This window comes from Musca domestica, unplaced genomic scaffold, assembly GCF_030504385.1.
Source record: "Musca domestica strain aabys unplaced genomic scaffold, Musca_domestica.polishedcontigs.V.1.1 106, whole genome shotgun sequence".
Lineage (NCBI taxonomy): Eukaryota > Metazoa > Arthropoda > Insecta > Diptera > Muscidae > Musca > Musca domestica.
In genome coordinates this window covers 720,316-732,478 of record NW_026712122.1, presented here as the reverse complement: position 1 = coordinate 732,478, position 12,163 = coordinate 720,316, and positions in this window count along the sequence as shown.

Genomic DNA, 12,163 nt, shown 5'->3' with positions numbered 1-12,163 from the left:
GGGATTATCCTTTATAAAAATTCTTTAAAAACCCACGTTTATAGTTGGGATTATCCTTTTAAAAAATTCTTTAAAAAATCCAAGTTTATAGTTGGGATTATCCTTTATAAAATTCTTTAAAAATCGACGTTTATAATTGCGATTATCCCTTTTAAAAATTCTTTAAAAAATCCACGTTTATAGTTAGGATTATACTTTATAAAAATTCTTTAAAAATCCGCGTTTGTAGTTGGGATTATCCTTTATAAAAATTCTTTAAAAAGCCCATGTTTATAGTTGGGATTGTCCTTTATAAAAGTTCTTTAAAAATCGCATGTTTATAGTTGGTATTATCCTTTATGAAAGTTCTTTAAAAATCGCATGTTTATAGTCGGTATTATCCTTTATACAATTTTTTTAAAAAATCCAAGTTTATTTTTGGGATTATCCTTTATAAAATTCTTTAAAAAATCCAAGTTTATAGTTGGGATTATCCTTTATAAAAATTCTTTAAAAATCAACGTTTATAATTGCGATTATCCCTTTTAAAAATTCTTTAAAAAACCCACGTTTATAGTTGGGATTATCCTTTTAAAAAATTCTTTAAAAAATCCAAGTTTATAGTTGGATTATCCTTTATAAAATTCTTTAAAAATCGACGTTTATAGTTGCGATTATCCTTTATAAAAATTCTTTAAAAAGCCCATGTTTATAGTTGGGATTATCCTTTATAAAAATTCTTTAAAAAACCCACGTTTATAGTTGGGATTATCCTTTATAAAATTCTTTAAAAAATCTACGTTTATAGTTGTGATTATCCTTTTAAATAAATCTTTAAAAAATCCAAGTTTATAGTTGGGATTATCCTTTATAAAATTCTTTAAAAAAACTAAGTTTATAGTTGGGATTATCCTTTATAAAAATTCTTTAAAAATCCACGTTTATAGTTGCGATTATCCCTTTTAAAAATTCTTTAAAAATCCAAGTTTATAGTTGGTATTATCCTTTATAAAAATTCTTTAAAAAATCCAAGTTTATAGTTGGGATTATCCTTTATAAAAATTATTTAAAAATCCACGTTTGTAGTTGGGATTATCCTTTATAAAAATTCTTTAAAAAAACCCACGTTTATAGTTGCTTTCATCAAATTTTTTATTTCACCCTGTATTTGATGTACCTAGCATGGTATATACCTCCTACACAACAATTTAATTGAGGATACGATTATTATGGGGAACTATGTTCTGTTCTGTTGCTGGCATTTTCACGCGTTTGTAGCGAAGCGCACCGGGGGTTCAGCTAGTTCTTTATAAAAATTCTTTAAAAAATCCATGTTGGGATTATCCTTTATAAAAATTCTTTAAAAAGCCCATGTTTATAGTTGGGATTGTCCTTTATAAAAATTATTTAAAAATCCCATGTTTATAGTTGGTATTATCCTTTATAAAAATTCTTTAAAAAATCCAAGTTCATAGTTGGGATTATCCTTTATAAAAATTCTTTAAAAATCCACGTTTGTGGTTGGGATTATCCTTTATAAAAATTCTTTAAAAAACCCACGTTTATAGTTGGGATTATCCTTTTAAAAAATTCTTTAAAAAATCCAAGTTTATAGTTGGATTATCCTTTATAAAATTCTTTAAAAATCGACGTTTATAGTTGCGATTATCCTTTATAAAAATCCTTTAAAAAGCCCATGTTTATAGTTGGGATTATCCTTTATAAAAATTCTTTAAAAAACCCACGTTTATAGTTGGGATTATCCTTTTAAAAAATTCTTTAAAAAATCCAAGTTTATAGTTGGAATTATCCTTTATAACAATTCTTTAAAAATCCACGTTTGTAGTTAAGATTATCCTTTATAAAAAATTTTTAAAAAACCCACGTTTATAGTTGGGATTATACTTTATAAAAATTCTTTAAAAATCCACGTTTGTAGTTGGGATTATCCTTTATAAAAATTCTTTGAAAAACCCACGTTTATAGTTGGGATTATCCTTTATATAAATTCTTTAAAAAATCCAAGTTTATAGTTGGATTATCCTTTATAAAATTCTTTAAAAATCGACGTTTATAGTTGCGATTATCCTTTATAAAAATTCTTTAAAAAACCCACGTTTATAGTTGGGATTATCCTTTATAAAAATTCTTTAAAAAACCCACGTTTATAGTTGGGATTATCCTTTATAACAATTCTTTAAAAATCCACGTTTGTAGTTAAGATTATCCTTTATAAAAAATTTTTAAAAAACCCACGTTTATAGTTGGGATTATACTTTATAAAAATTCTTTAAAAATCCACGTTTGTAGTTGGGATTATCCTTTATAAAAATTCTTTGAAAAACCCACGTTTATAGTTGGGATTATCCTTTATATAAATTCTTTAAAAAATCCAAGTTTATAGTTGGATTATCCTTTATAAAAATTCTTTAAAAAATCGACGTTTATAGTTGCGATTATCCTTTATAAAAATTCTTTAAAAAGCCCATGTTTATAGTTGGGATTATCCTTTATAAAAATTCTTTAAAAAACCCACGTTTATAGTTGGGATTATCCTTTATAAAAATTCTTTAAAAACCCACGTTTATAGTTGGGATTATCCTTTATAACAATTCTTTAAAAATCCACGTTTGTAGTTAAGATTATCCTTTATAAAAAATTTTTAAAAAACCCACGTTTATAGTTGGGATTATACTTTATAAAAATTCTTTAAAAATCCACGTTTGTAGTTGGGATTATCCTTTATAAAAATTCTTTGAAAAACCCACGTTTATAGTTGGGATTATCCTTTATATAAATTCTTTAAAAAATCCATGTTTATAGTTGGTATAATCCTTTAGGAAAATTCTTTAAAAATCCAAGTTTATAGTTGGGATTATCCTTTTAAATAAATCTTTAAAAAATCCAAGTTTATAGTTGGGATTATCCTTTATAAAAATTCTTTAAAAAACCCATGTTTATAGTTGGGATTGTCCTTTTAAAAATTCTTTAAAAAATTCAAGTTCATAGTTGGGATTATCCTTTATAAAAATTCTTTAAAAATCCACGTTTGTAGTTGGGATTATCCTTTATAAAAAATCTTTAAAAAACCCACGTTTATAGTTGGGATTATCCCTTTTAAAAATTCTTTGAAAAATCCATGTTTATTTTTGGGATTATCCTTTATAAAATTCTTTAAAAAATCCACGTTTATAGTTGGTATTATCCTTTATAAAAATTCTTTAAAAAATCCAAGTTTATAGTTGGGATTATCCTTTATAAAAATTCTTTAAAAAACCCACGTTTATAGTTGGGATTATCCTTTATAAAATTCTTAAAAAAACAACGTTTATAGTTGTGATTATCCTTTTTAAAAATTCTTTAAAAAATCAACGTTTATAGTTGGGTTTATCCTTTATAAAAATTCTTTAAAAATCCACGTTTGTAGTTGTGATTATCCTTTTAAATAAATCTTTAAATAATCCAAGTTAATAGTTGCGATTATCCCTTTTAAAAATTTATTAAAAAATCAAAGTATATTTTTGGGATTATCCTTTATAAAATTCTTTTAAAAATCAACGTTTATAGTTGCGATTATCCTTTTAAATAAATCTTTAACAAATTGAAGTCTATAGTTGGGATTATCCTTTATAAAATTCTTTAAAAAATCCACGTTTATAGTTGGGATTTTCCTTTATAAAATTCTTTAAAAAATCCAAGTTTATAGTTGGGATTATCCTTTATAAAAATTCTTTAAAAACCCCACGTTTATAGTTGGGTTTATCCTTTATAAAAATTCTTTAAAAAACCCACGTTTATAGTTGGGATTTTCCTTTATAAAATTCTTTAAAAAATCCAAGTTTATAGTTGGGATTATCCTTTATAAAAATTCTCTAAAAATCCACGTTTGTAGTTGGGATTATCCTTTATAATAGTTCTTTAAAAAATCCAGGTTTATAATAATCCTTTATAAAAATTCTTTAAGGAGCCCACAGTTATAGTAACTATAGTCCGTACTTTAGGAAAAATATTTAAAAAAAATCCATTATCTTTTATAATTAGGAAATGCCTTGTTTATAGTTGGGATAGTTTTTTAGAAAAAATCATAAAAATAATTCCCGTTTATAGTGCGGATATTTATTTTATAACTATAATACTGCCTCGAATATTCATCTGCAAAAAATAAACGTCTTTAAAAGACCTCACTTAACATCCCAATTTATTGTGCTTAATATTCGTGTGCAGGTACTTATTTGACATAATGCCGAATATTACCTTTAAAAACCCCATTGAGATGGGTGTGCCTGCCCTCTACAGAGACGTATGACAAACCATGAGATAACGGCCTATTCCATGACGCAATATGTCAACAAAATACCTAACCTAACTTATTATTGGCTGTTTAACAATAACAACAACAGGTCTAATATGAGTTAGACCAAAAGACTATTACCAAAGTAAATATGCACACAATACGTACGTATGTCGGGGTGTATTACCAGGCATTTCGGAAGTTTAAAATGTATTGCATAATTTGCGTTCATCGGCATTACCCTAAGTACACAAACACATTTGGATGAAATATCATCCATAAACACGATCTGTTGTTTTGTTTGTTCAATGTTATGTGATGTTCCAAGCGTTGATTTTATTAAGTTTGGGCGGATGTTGACGCCGTGTTCGAAGATTAAATAGAATGCTTTTGTTGTTGCTGTTGTTATTGGTAAAAAAAAACACCACACACAGGCAGACATTATGAAGCCAAACTATTAATGAGGCTCAAACACAATATTTTCGGTTTTTTTGCCAAAGAATGAGAGTTGTGAAAAAATTACAAGTTTATCGTGGGAAAATATTATTGTACGACAGAATTCAATTTTTTCACTTATTGCAGGAGAAAACCAGCAGATTATTAAAGTAGAGCTAAAATAGGCACATGTATCGGAGTCTTAAAAGTTTACATGGCAAAGTAACTCTAAAAATAAGAGCGAAATTCCCCCTGCACCACATTTTTTGAAATATTCGGATAAAGATATATGAGAATCCTTACATTTAAGGTACATAGAGTCTTCAGCAATACCATAGAGAACAATACGAGGATTAGTTACTTAATTGATCTGTTTGAATCATTATACCCTGCAATAAAATGTGTTGGGGGCATTATAAGTTTGATTGGGCCAAAAATTATGTATAGATTTTGTAGTATTTTGTGACATTTTTTTATTTTTTCATATTTTTTATCGCATGCGATTTTTTTCAATTAGACTTATAATATTGAAGTATTCATTTTGTAATATTTTTTCACCTTACAGCACAGGTTGGGGTTATAATATACAGATTGCAATTATCGTCCGATCCTCACGACAATTTTTATAAGGGTAGGGTTAGGGTCAGAAGGGATAGGGCTATTGTTTTCAAAGATGTCCGCAATACATTTAGAGGTTGAAATGGACCAACAACTAAAATGTTTCTGATTTTGCAGCCGTTATAAAGGTCACAAATAGAAACCAAAGGACACGAAATCTCACATGAAGTTTGAATTTAGGACAGCGGGTAGAATGGACCAATACTTTTGTGCGAAAAAAATACCAACATTACCGAAATACACGAAAGGCGGTCTTCTGGCTTTTTATACCCTCCACCATACAATGGAGGGTATATTAACTTTGTCATTCCGTTTGTAACTCCTCGAAATACTCATGTCAGACCCAACAAAGTATATATATTCTTGATCAGCGTAAAATTCTAAGTAGATTTAGCTATGTCGGTCTGATCGTCTATCTGTCTGTTGTAATCACGCTATCTTTTGAACAAATTGAGATAGAAGGTTAAAATTTTGCACATATGTTTATTTTTCCAGTAGGCAGGTTAAGTTCGTAAATGGGCCATGTAGGTCCACGTTTTTATATAGCCCCCATATAACGGTACCTCCGATATTCGCTATTTTGGATGGTTTTAGCGACATTATTAACCGGAATCGTGTCAAATTTGGTATTTGAGTTCGTAATGGATACTACAGCCTATGACAGAAAATTGTCTGAGCAGGTCCACGTTTTCGTATAGCCCGCATATAACGGTATCTCCCAATATTCGCTATTTTGATGATTTTAGCGTCATTATTCACCGGAATTGTTTCAAATTACGTATTTAGAGTTCGTAATGGAAACTACGGTCTGTGTCTACGCAGGTCGAGGTCTTCGTATAGGCCCCATATGTCAGTACCTCCCCATATTCGGTATATTGACGAGTCTAGGTACAATACCCACCAAAATTGTTTAAGATGTCGTATTTGAAGTTCATAATGGATGCTACAGCCTGCGACAGAAAATGGTCTATGCTGGTCCAGGTCTTCGCATAGCTCCGATATAACGGTACCTAACTATACACGATATTTTGATGATTTTAGCTACATTTTTCACCGTTTATTTCTAATTTCGAATTGGAATATGGTAATGGCTTCTAACAAACAATGCCTATGTAGGTCCACGTCTTATAGACCCCAATATAACGGCTATAATCGTTATTTTTAAAATTTTAACAGAATTTTTTAAGGATTTTATTTTTTGAAAGTTTCCAAATTCGTTCCAAATGGTGGATGGTCTTTGTAATTTTGTTTGTAACATAGAGAAGGAAGCGAGTTTGGCCGATGATCTTGATGATCTGCATCTGCAATCTGAGTTGATTTATGCATGTCCGTCCCTCAGAATTTATTACCCGATCAAGACGAAACTTTGCACAAAATATTTCTTCGGTCCAAGGCCGAATCCTTTTGAAATTGGAGATAATCGGTCAAAATTTTGATATAGCTCCCACATATATCTTCGCCCGATTTACCTTTTATAGTGCCAAGAAACAAGTGCGTCAAATTTGGGTGAAAATTGTTCAGATAAAGTAACAATGTTATTCGGAAAAATATATCAAATACAGCTCAGAAATACTTTTGCTAAATTTTATCGAGATCGGTTCAGATTTGGATATAGCTCCCATGTATATCTTCAACCGATTTCGTGTTAATTGTGCACCAAATAGCCGATATCAGTCTAAATGTGCTGAATTTTGGCACATCCAATCAAATTCAGTCTAAAAGCAAGTACATAAAATTTAGTTGTAATCAGTTCAGATATAGGCAAAGCTCCCATACATATGTTTCATCCGATTTGGGGTTTGAGGTCCCTCACATGCGAAATATGTACTCCACAAGAGTGATATTTGGTACCGGACATCAGATACTGCTCGAAAATACCTCTGCCAAATTTTATCAAGATCGGTTCAGGTTTGGATATAGCTACCATATATATCTTCAACCGATTTCGGGTTAATTGTGCACCAAATGCCCAATATCAGTTCGAATGACCTGAATTTTGGCACATCGAATTGAATTCAGTCTAGAAGAAAGTGAATTAAATTTGGTGAAAATCGGTTCAAATATAGCTATAGCTCCTATATATATATGTTTTATCCTATTTGGGTTTTATGTCCCTTACATTCGTAATATGTATTCGATAACAATGACATTTGGTACCAGATATCTCAAAAAGCTCGGAAATAACTCTGCCCAATTTTATAAAGATACATATCTAAATTTGAACCAATCTTAATAAAATTGAGCAGAGGTATTTCCGAGCTCTATAAGTTGTTGTCGAAGGCATATTACGAATGTGACTGACATAAACACCAAATGGCCAATTTCTGTCAATAAGTCTTAAATTTTGATACATCCGACTGAATTCAGTCTGGAAGCAAGTACATCAAATTAGGAGGAAATAGGTTCAGGTATATTCATTTCTTAATATGCATTTAACAATATAGATATTTGGTACCAGATATGTTATAGAGCTCAGAAATACCTTTGCCAACTTTTATCGAGAACGGCTAAGATTTGGATATAGCTCCCATATATATGCTTAATCCGATTTCAGGTTTATTGTGCAACTAATGGCCCAAATGGAGTGAATTTCGGGACGTACATTTCCATTTCGGCTCTCGAAGTGATATCTTATACTCTATAACAATGTTATTTGGTATAAAAAAATTTAAAAGCAAGTACATCAAATTAAGTGAAAATCGATTCAGAATTGGATATTCCTCCTGCTCTAAAGCCAGATGTTGATAGGTGGTATGATCTACTTCAAAGAAATTATTTTGTTACGGGAGCTCAAATATGCAGTGGAGTAGGGTATCATATAGTCGGCCCTGCCCGACTTATGAGTTTTTGTGTTTTTTTTTTTTTTGTTTTTTTTTGAGTTTTTTTGTTACTGTTTTTAAGTATTGGCATGCACTTAAGATCACCGCATAAAACAATCATTTGCGCGTGTTCAATATATTTAACAATGCACATAAATTGTCCTGCATAGCTGCAAGCGTGGTCATAACCATCCTCTTATTACATGGATGGCGTTTTTAGTGCAATGTTAAGAATCTACTTCTCTGATGGCAACAAAGAAAACAACATCCACAAGGATGGTGGACCAAATGTCTACGTGAAATTTAACACGCATCAACTGAAACGACTCTGCATCCTCCAAAGAAAGCAAAAGGTTCTTCAACTTCTTTTGCCGGCGTTCTTAGAATCGTGCCGTTTCTCTGTTTCAAGGCTTAAATGTTACATTGGCTATTTTGTTGCTAACCTTGATAAGGTGCTTGGTTGCTGGGGAGACCAAATATCTTTTCCTTTATCTTTGAGTGGCTGGCATACGTGAAAAGTGCACGTAGGCCATAACTGGCCTGACCAGTTGTCTAGCTAGCCTAGAGACTAACATAGTTTTCTTTCAAATAGTACAAGCAATTAGCTCACCCTGTCTGTCCACATAGTAGCTCTTTGAATGTCCACCACACTTGGCCATTTTGGCCAGATTGATGTTGATGACATTGGTTTTCCAATCGTCGGCATTACAACGAATCTATGCACTCGTATGGGTATTTTAATAATTATGCCACTTTGTTAACAAAAAAAAAAAAACAAGTTACGAGCTTACATCACAAAGCTTACAATACAAAACAACCAAAATATAGGGGGCAAACCGATCTCATTCAATTTTATGACATATTCCCGGCAAGTTGGTGCTGTGTTCCCAAATATAATTTCAGATTTGGCTATAACCCACGTATATGTGTTTAACAGATGTGGTGAATTATATGTGTTTCGTGTTTGTGACGAAATTCCCTTTGAGGTTTGGATACAGCGCCATACTAAATATTTCACGGATCTAGATATAACCTACCTACCAGACCCAATACTTTCTTAAACAAGTGATTAAAAACGAGTTAAAAAGTATCAGTCGGTTTTTGCCGACAGATGTTTACCCTCAGCCAATGTTCGATTATTCTGTTATGATTATTCATATTGTCGACCATCTATGGAGCAGGTTCCGAAGGACCAAAATAAATATGATATAAATTTTGCGACGTTCCAGGCTTCGACTATATTGTTTACTTCCTTCACTTTATATGAGAAGATATATATCATCTTCACTACAGATCTTGTGTAAGCAAAAATGTTTGTATGTGTGGAATTTGAAGAGAGTTGAATGCTTTTTTTCGCTTTCTTTGAGCGTTTTGTTATTCAAAATCTTAAACCCTATGTGGGGGAGGTACCATAAGAAATGGTCCGATCTCAACTATCTTTATAACAGATCTTGTGTTGATGGAAATATTGAGATATACCAAGTGTGAATGGAATCGAATGTAAATTTCGCGTTTTAAGAGTTTGGGCCCTTTTTTTTTTTTTTGGGGGGGGGGGCGGTGAGGTGGGTTGAATAAGCAGAAGGAGTTAACCGATATATCCCATCTTCACAGCAGACCTTGGATTAATAAAAATATTGTGATACGTGAACTATGAAGAGAACCGAAGGCTTATTTCGTATTTTATAATAGTTTTGGTTATTCAAAACTTTAACCCTTTGTGGGGGATATATATAAAAAAAAAAAAAATATATATATATATATATATATATATATATATATATATATATATATATATATATATATATATATATATATATATATATATATATATATATATATATATATATATATATATATATATATATATATATATATATTGCGATTTCGCCGGAATTAAAAATTTTCGCGGTTTAATGGAAAATTAGACTTTTATTTAACACAAATTTTATGGTATATTTCACCCACTAACTATTACCAGATGACCATCAAAATTGGAACGCTTCTGCCCAGCCCTAAGCTCTAGTCCCATGCTAACTTCTGCGTCAATTTTTTTATAATTGCGACCTGTAGAGCAAGTGCAAAATCAGGAAATTTTCCAGTTTTCGGTCCAGTTTAACCCCTAAATATTATGCGATCATCTTCAAAAGCTTCTATTCCTAACCTAACCCCACCTCGATTCTAAATTTCATGAAGATCGGGCCATAATTTCGACCTGTAGAGTCATTACAAATTAACATGGACAGATGGACGGACGGACATACATAGCTAGATCGACTCAGCTCGGCGAGATATACTTTCTTATGTGGGAAACCGATATTTCAAGGTGTTACATAATTTTTGGCCCAATCAAACTTTTAATACCCCCAACACATAGTGCTATAGGGTATATAAACAATATTGTGATGTGTGTAATTTTAAGACAATCGGCCTCTTTCATCACATATTATAAAGTTATATTTATTCAAAATGTTGACCCATTGTACGGGTGGTACTTGATATTGATACGGATATTGTTCATTTTCGCACCTGACCTAACACTGATGCAAATATTAAAAATTGAAAAGTTGGAGCAAAATCGGATTCTCCTTTATCTTTATGTGCAGTAAAATATTTTTTTTTGAAGATTTCGACCCTTTGTGTTTGAGGTAACGGAAGGAGTGGACCTATATTGTCAATTTTCGAACCCGATCTAAGTTTGATAATAATAGTACGATGTGCAAAGTTTGGATCAAATCGGATACTTCCTTCGAGGTTTATCATGCGCATCAGCCAAACGGACGGGCGGACATCGCTAGATCAACTACAAATGTCCTGAAACGGATTTGGTTCAAAGAGACCTAGGGTCTTAAACCGTTACTTCGATGATGCACATTTAGGTCATATCAAATGATATATACCCTCTCTAGCTATATGGTTGGGGGTATAATAATTTCGTCTTTGATGTTATGCTTATATTTATTATGACTTGTAAGAGAATTTTGCAAAAACTCACACGAAGAACAGCTTTTACCCTTAAAATGTGTTTCAATATTTATAAACTCCTGGCTTCTCATGTTTTATGAGAGCTAAAATAGAATTTTACTTGTACCCCACTGTGTCCACTATTGAAATGTACCGCAATGAGATGCAGTCAAGTCTTTAATTCATCTAATTTGAATATTTTTATTTTATTCATTTAGACAACTCGTTCATTTTCCGGTAGATTCAGTTACATTGAAATCAGTTACACAAATCATCTATGAGGATTACAAATTTGAAAATAAAATTATATAATTACACTCGTATAATAGATGACCTGAAAATTTGTTGTAATTATGTTAGCGATACGATGTCCAATGACATTGAGATCAAGTTCAAGTTCAGCTGGTCCGTTTGAAAGAGAGAAGGCGTAACAACGGCAATACACGTGTCGCGGCTTATTGAAGATTTTCTTGTTGTAATTTTGAAGGTCACATAAACCAGAGGTGGGAGTGTCTGGGAGTGCCGTACCATCTATAGTTTTCTCCCTTTATATATCCTCCCCTCATACATAGTATGGAGGGTATATTAAGTTCGTCATTCCATTTGTAACTCATCGAAATAATCATCTTAGATCTAACAAAATATATGTATTCTTGATCAGCGTCAAATTCTGTCCGTCCGACGGTTTTAATCAAGCTAAAATTTTGTTTGAAATTCTACACAAGGAGTTCTTTTTGAGTACTTTACCCCCTGAAAGAGAATTATCTTTATAGGTCCACGATATCGAACAGCCCCCACACAATGTTACCCCCCGATAGTTGATATTTTGACGATTTTAGCGACACTTTTTACCGGAATTGTTTCAAATTTCGTACATAAAGTTTGAATGGGTACTGCAGCCTATGCCTAAAAATTGCGTATTCTGGTTAACGTTTTCGTATAGCGCCCATATAACGATACCACCCAATATTCGGTATTTTGATGATTTTAGCGATATTACAACGAAATTGTTTCAAATTTGATGTTTGAGGTTCGTAATGGATATGACAGAAAATTGTCT